The sequence below is a fragment of the Vulpes lagopus genome, chromosome 19, assembly GCF_018345385.1.
Source record: "Vulpes lagopus strain Blue_001 chromosome 19, ASM1834538v1, whole genome shotgun sequence".
NCBI classification, from domain to species: domain Eukaryota; kingdom Metazoa; phylum Chordata; class Mammalia; order Carnivora; family Canidae; genus Vulpes; species Vulpes lagopus.
Genome location: NC_054842.1, coordinates 35899745 through 35907472, shown reverse-complemented (window position 1 = coordinate 35907472; position 7728 = coordinate 35899745).

The following is a 7728-nucleotide window of genomic DNA, read 5'->3' as shown; positions in this document are numbered from 1 at the left end:
TCAGATGAATTACTGCATTGTGGGTTTGAGGGTCCAAGGAACACTCTGGCCTGAAAATAGACATTTGGGAGTCAGGTGACAATGGAAGCCAGGCGTGGATGAGGCTAATGGGTGGAAAAGGATGAATTGATGAGAGAATTAGGAGAAGTAGGTCCTGGGGAGCTCTAGCATTGAGCAACCCTCCGGGTCTCCCCAGTAAGGAGATATTCCTATGATTTTGCTGCCCATTCAATGATACAGATTCCAGCTCTGCCATCTTCCCCATGTGCACCCTGAATCCGGTTACTTAACCCTGCTGAGCCTCAAGACCCACACCACAGGGACCTTCCAAATACCTTTACATCCTATCATCTCTCCATCTCTGTTGCTACCCTTTTAACCAAACTACCATCATCTTTGGTAATTTATTCTTTTTATTTTTGGTAATTTTTTCTTGCTGGTCTGATTATGTACTCCCAGTGCCCAGTGCCCAGCCCCAGCCCCTCAGTGGAAGGGAACAAGGGTTTCCAAACCTGCTGTTGCCCCTCAGAGGGGTTCTCAGCCTGGGTGCACTCTGGAACCACCAGGGACCTTAACAGGATCCTGATGCCCAGCCCCGCCCACAAACACTGATGTAATTGGTCTGGGTGACCTGTCAGGTGTGTATTTTTCAAAGCTCCCCAGGTGATGTTAATGTGCAGCCAGGGGTGAGAATCACTAGTTTAGAACCAAGAAAGACAATGTGCCAAGACTGGTGAAATCATCCCCTGGCTGTGTACACAACACCATGACACAAAGGGTTTCTCAAGCATCACAGTTGGCCGCTCTGATTGGGCTCCTGTGTTTCAAGACGACCATCTGTAACAGGAGGAGGGGACTCCTTGCCTCAGAATTGGGGATCTGTGACCCTTAGAAGCTGACAGCACAGACTTAGGAATCAGACACCCTGAATCCTAGTGCCCTCTTTTCAGGCTGCTGTAACAAAATACCATAAACTGGGTACCTTATAACCAGCAAAGATGTCCCACAGCTCTGGAGGCTAAGAAGTCCAAGATCATGGTCCCAGCAGATCTGGTGTCTGCTGTGAGCCCTCTCCCTCGTTCCTAACCTATGCCTTCTTACTGTGCCCTCACATAGTAAAAGAGACAGGAAGCTCTCTGCCTCTGTGACCTAATCTCTTGCTAAAGGCCCCACCTCTTCAAACCATCACATTGGGAATTAGGTCTTCAAAATATAAATTTGGTTGGGAGGGGGATACAAACATTCATCTATGGTATAGGCTTTGGAATTGGGTAATCACTGAAGCTTTCTGAGCCTCGGTTTCCTTTCCTACGAGAAAAAAAAGCATAGAAATCTGCAGTGTGGACTTGTCACAAGAGAGACCTACTAAAATCTCCATACACAGTACCTACTCATAGAAAGTTCTCAGAAATCATTAAAGGCATAATTTTATCAGTAACAAAGTTCTTTCCATCTTCCACAGGCTCTCTCTCTCTCTCCCTCTTCTCCTCCTGTCTTTTATTCTCCAGATACCCTCTGATTGCCCCAAAATGTTGAACAGTGCCAGGACCATAGGACATGCCCAAGAGGGATGCCTGGGTGGCTCAGAGGTTGATCATCTGCCTTCGGCTCAGGGCGTGATCCCAGGTCCAGGGATTGAGTCCCATATGGGCTCCCCTCCAGGGGCCTGCTTCTCCCTCTACCTATGTCTCTGCCTCTCTCTGTGTGTTTCTCATGAATAAATAAATAAAATCTTAAAAGAATAAGGACACATCCAAGAAATAAAAATAACAATAGCTACCACTTGTTAAGTATCCTCAAATGTCCAAGTATCCTTGGACATTTGGAATGTCCAACTACATGTAAGTACCAACCATTCTAAAATGGTTTAGAATTTCGCACAGATGCTCACATCAACAGCACAAGGCAACTACTCTGATCCCCTATTGCCAGGTTCTGGGAGTTTAGGCAATGAAATTGCCCAGTGACACAAGTAGGTGGGGGCAATGCAGGCGTGTCTGACTCTAGAGACAGAGATCCCCCTTGTCCCTTGGCCTAATACTGCAACACGCTATTTTTCACAACCCCCTTATTGGTCCATGAATATTTTCAGATTATTGTGAAATCACAGAATCTTCGTTTACAGACCAGGAGGGGGTGCTGTCAAACTGTGCTCCATAGGGCCCAGGCTTTAGTGGGGTACCCTGATATGCTTTGGGAAACATGTGGACTGGTTCTGAGACCTCCAGCACCTACTTTAATGAGGGCAACCTCCCTTCTATCAGGAAAATCAACAATTTTACAGATGGGGAAACTTCCAGTTACTTGGAGGCAGAGGCCTTTCTCCTCCCAAAATGCAAAAGGCACATGACTTTCCTAGTCCAGAGTTCACACCATGGGACCAGGCCACCATTTTTGCCACCACAGGGGCCCTTCCTCTGCCTGGTGGGCTGCCATTAGGACATGTCAGGAAGCGCCCCACCCCACAGGCCAAGAGGCCTCACTGCCCTGTTTGTCCTCGATTCCCGGGTCATTCCTATCAACCTTGCCGGCTGTGGTGTCAAAAAGTGCAGGCCGGCACTGAGAGCCGGGTCACCATGAGCTGCGGGGCTGCCCACTGGAGCCCCCTGTTTATTTTCCTTCCTGGACACATTGGTGACTCAGTGTTTGAAAAGCTCCAATGAGGCTGGAATGAGAGTCCGCAGGAGAATGGACAGTCACCTCACAGAGGCCTGCTGGTGATTTGGAATGTCCTTTAGAAGGCTTTTTAATAAACTTTGTTTGTATCTGCCTTGATGAGGAACACATTTGCCTGGGACTGTGCAGGGATGTTTGGTTTCGAGGCTTCCCTTTCTTGGCCTTAGAAGTTCTTGGTGGCAGTGGCTGCCTGCAGGCCCCTGGGACTCCCCTGTGGAGGGCTGACCTGCCTCCAGCTTTGTCCTAGTAACTTTAGTCGTGCTACACTCCCGGCCCCCGGTGTCCCTGATAAACTCCAGAGCACACAGTGCAGGGTCAGTAAGGTTTGAAAGTTCAACAGGAAAAAAGGTCCCATTACCTTTTTTTAAGAAGCATCCAGGCCCAGCACTGGAATTTGTTTTTTTTTTAATCCATCAAGTCATGCCTCTTTGACTCCTGCCTCTCCCTGTCCTCTGCTTTTCCAGCCTACATCAATTGTGAGAATTCATTTCAGTATCTTACACACCCAGCAGTTCTCAGCCACACGAACCCCCATTAAAATAGGCCACCATTTAGGAGCCTGTTCCTCCCACTGGGTTTACCTCCCAGGCAGGAGCAAGCACTGAGCAGCTGCTCTCCTAGGCTCCCCACTCGTGGTAAGTGCACGGAACTCTGCTGAACTGCTCCTGTTCACGACAATGCTCTATTTGTCCAAAGAGGGATTAACATTCAATCCCAAGTGCTCTGTGGTCCCAGGTATGGGCACAGTGGTCAACTGTACTCTGGAGAAAGGGTGGCCATGCTCCTTGTTTCCATTTGGTTCTGGTATGCACAGAGCAGAGGGTGGGCCAGGTAAAATAGTCTGGTTGGTGGGAATTCAAGGGACAAGAAGGAGGCAGCAAGGCAGAGCTTGTGGCCCACTTATTCAGGGTGACTTTCATGTGACCCCACGGATCAAATGCCCACCATGACTGACCCACTTGCCACAAATAACAAGAGCATGGAGAAGGGGTGGCAAGGAGAGGAACAGGTAAGAAGCCAAGATGATTTACTGAGACCATAGTCCGCAATCTGCTGGGAGTGTGTGCAGTGCCAGAGGAAAAGTGGTGTCCTGTCAGTCTCTGGAATCTGACAGGCCCGGATTTAAAGCCCAGCTCTGCTCCTGCCTGTCTGTGTGACTTTGAGCAAGTTGCTGAGTCTCTCTTCACCTCAGCATTCTTTGTCCATGAAACAAGGGCACTTTCCTCAAAGAGTTGTTTTTATAGCTAGAAATGCCATTAAGGAGGGCACACGATGAGATGAGGACTGGGTGTTATACTATATGTCGGCGAATTGAATTTAAATAAAAATCTTTTTAAAAGGTGGAAAACAAATGACAGGGGATCCCTGGGTGGCTCAGCAGTTTGACGCCTGCCTTTGGCCCAGGGCGCGGTCCTGGAGACCCGGAATCGAGTCCCGTGTCGGGCTACTGGCATGGAGCCTGCTTCTCCCTCCTCCTGTGTCTCTGCCTCTCTCTCTATGTCTATCATAAATAAATAAATAAATAAATAAATCTTAAAAAAAAAAAGAAAAACAAATGACATGTGATCCCTATGTATGTACATGCATAGAAAGGAATCTGGAAGGATAAACAGCAAAGAGAGAGGAAGGGAAGGGAGATGAGGTGGGGCTGAAACTTGGGAGATGAGGAGGACTTGCACTTTCCCCAAGCAGGTAAGGGTAACAACAGTTGAGCGGACAGTGAGAGGAGGAAAAACCTGGGGGGGGGGGGGCGGGTGTATGTATGTGATTTATTGTATAATATGCTTAGCACATTGCACATGGTCAATGCTTAATAAATAGTAACTATTCATACTCATTTTTTCTCCAACCAATAGTCCTGGGTACCTATGGATGTGGTAAAGGGCCTGTCATCATCAAAAGCCCCTTGTAGAAGTCCCTTTTGATTCTGACTGGGGACAGAGAAAGGCGTTTCAGTCAAAGGGCCCCTAATCCCTTTTTTATTTTGGTTCAGAAACACCACCAGGAGAGGAAGCTGGATATGTGGACACTCCATGGGTCACTTTCTTGTTATGAAATCCGAGAGTGAGCAGTTCCCGCCTAGCTAGCAAACCTGCCGTCTCCTTTCCGGCCTCCACTGGACCCCCTCTCAGGCTGGGGTCCCCCTGGCCCGGTGGCCCACGGTGCCTCCCTCCCGATGCCATCCTGGAGGGGCAGCCCAGATATGCGGTACAAAAACACCCCAGCAGCAGCCCACTTCATAACATCACGTGTCCAAATAAATGGAGCTGTTGACTCAGGCTAATTAGATGAGGGCCTTTCCTAAAGAGCAATGTGTGTGAAGCTAAGAAAAACAGGATTCTCAGAGGAATTAGGCCCCTAATCCCTGGCTTCCCCCAGCAGAGCAGCAGCATGGAAGAGCTGGGGGCCTCCCAGAGATACCCTGTCAAGGAGCCAGCCAGAAGGCTGCATTCCCATTCTGCTGTCCGCCTCCAGGCTGCTCCATCCCTCCTGAGCTGTAGGGTTGGTGAAGGATCCCCACGGGGCTGAGCTGTGGGCAGCTGGGCTTGGTGAAGGATCTCCACGATCCCCTTACTACCACCCCATGGGTTCATTTTGACCCCAAGAGATGATTACCATCTCAATCCATGGCTGCCCAGGCTCACTTTCTAAGTGGAAATTGATTAAAGGCAGGGATGTATTTACAGGAACACCCCTCCAACCCCACAACACACACACACACACACCATCACCATCCAAAAGATAAAAGTAGGAAAATAAGAAGGGTATGCAGGACACCTGGGTGGCTCAGCAGTTGAGCATCTGCCTTTGGGTCAGGGTGTGATCCCAAGGTTCTGAGATTGAGTCCTGCATCGGGCTCCCTGCAGGGAGCCTGCTTCTCCCTCTACCTGTGTCTCTGCCTCTCTCTCTGTGTCTTTCATGAATAAATGAAATCTTTAAAAAAAAGAATAAGAAGGGTGGGCTATAAGGCACCTGCAACATGTCAGCCATCTCACCAGGCCCACTCATGTCTCTTACTGTGGGAGCCTGCGAGTGGGGACCTCATTCAAGCCACCTCTACATATGGGGCAATCAGGATCCAGGGCTTACTGTGAGGACTAAATCAGGAAATGTGAAGGGCTTGCCCCTTGCCTGGCCCACAACAAATGCTTTATCAACAGTCTACCACTGCCCATAAGGCTTGAGGGACTCACAGAGAGGTGCTTGGGGTTGTGTCCCCCTGCCAGAACATGGGGAGCTTACAAACTGGGGAGATAAGACAGACTTTAGAAAGGCACCTGGGCGTCACCAGCTAAGAAGCAGGACAATTGAAGTTTAGAGGAGAGAATGAGATTACTTAACAGCCAAGGTCAGGGAGGGCTTCCTGGAGGAGCTAACATTCCCAGTGGACCACTAATGGGTATGTAGGGTTTGGACAGGTGGAGAGGGTAGTCACTTGTTGGAGGAGACAGGTGGCTCAGACAGCTGGACCCCTGAGTGGGCCAAACAAAGCCCTTGGTGGAGGGATCAAGGCCCGAACCGGAAGTTTTGCATTCATCAAACTTTCTACCTCATACCATGCATAGCCAATGTGATCCTGCCTCCTCGTCTTTACTCACACTATTCCTTACCACCTGCCTTCATACATACCCAAACTCACCTTCTCCTAGAAGCCTTCTGTGTGGGAAAAGCGTGTTTTAGAGTCAGACTGGGCTTGGGCAACTCCTTTAACTTCCTTATACCTCGTCTCTATACTCATACTTACTTATCTGTAAATGAGAGAAATATCTATCTCCAAGGCTGTACCGAGAATGAAATTACATAAGGTATATAGAGTGCCAAGTAGGTGTCTAACACACAGTGGGTTCTCAGGAGCACTTGTGGTATGAATGGATTCAAAGCCATATAACTTCCAAACTTCCCCTCGACTCTACACAGAAAAGCCATCTCTTCATCCCGTGAAACCCCAATCCCTCTTGCCTCCCATACTTGCCAGTATAGGCTTCTCCCTGGAATGCCTTTCCTTCTCTCAACGTAACCAAATCCCCCATAGAGGCCCAGCTCTAGGCCCAACTCAGCATCCTCAGGCCTGAGATCACACGGCCTCCCAAGGGTATACCCAACATTATACACTGCTCTTTCAGAGGGCATGTCTGTCCAGCCATCCACTCCTGGGGGGGCAGAGACCACTGCACCTTCCTTTGTACCCTCCAGGACCCATCCAGCACCCCGGACAAAGCTGCATACACACTACATGCTGGGCAGGGGCTGCTACTCAAATGTCTTCAAGGACCAGTCAGGTAACACTAATGATGGACGCATGCCTGGTGGCACACAGTGGGGCACAGCGGGGCCTGTGGCAAGCTGGGGATCCTTGCTGGATGCTGACTGGTTATCGAGTGGCACAGGGAAGAGGCTTGGCAGAGACAGAAGCCCTAGATCTCTTGCTTGCCAGGTGACTGTAGCCAGCTAGCTTCCCTCTCTCCGGACCACAGGGACACTGTGCAGAGAAGCTAACAAACCCTTCCAGGCAGCTCCCAAGCTGTGAAGAAGATCAAATAAGTCGGGACTTATGAGAACACTTTGAAAGCCTGAGGCTCTGTGGAGATCTGAGGGACCATGTTCAGAAGTCCTAACATTTTCCCCAAACCAGGCCCCAAATCCTAGATGATCAGGAACAGGTGTATGGTTAGGGGAGCTTAAAAGGTCCCTGCTGCCCTGCTGAGAGCCGCCTCCTATCTCCGCAGGATCTCTGGCGGCCCTGGCTCCGCAAGGGGGTTGTAATTGGGTCCCTCTGGAAAACAGCAGAGGCAGCTTAGGGCAGCTGGAGGCGGCGGAAACCCTATCCTCTCCAGAGCCCTGACATTCTCATCGGCTCCTTTCCCGCCTGCCAGCCAAGCCTACAGCTTCCTGGGACCACCTGGCTTCCCCGCCCTCCTCTGTTCCCATGGCTCCCTGCTGCTCTCTTCCACCGCCCTGGCAGCCAGAAGCCAGCGACTGGAGGTGCCCCAGGGCTAGTCTTCCCTCCAAGGTCTTGGTGGCAGCTGCCAAATGGCACAGTGACCTCCTCAA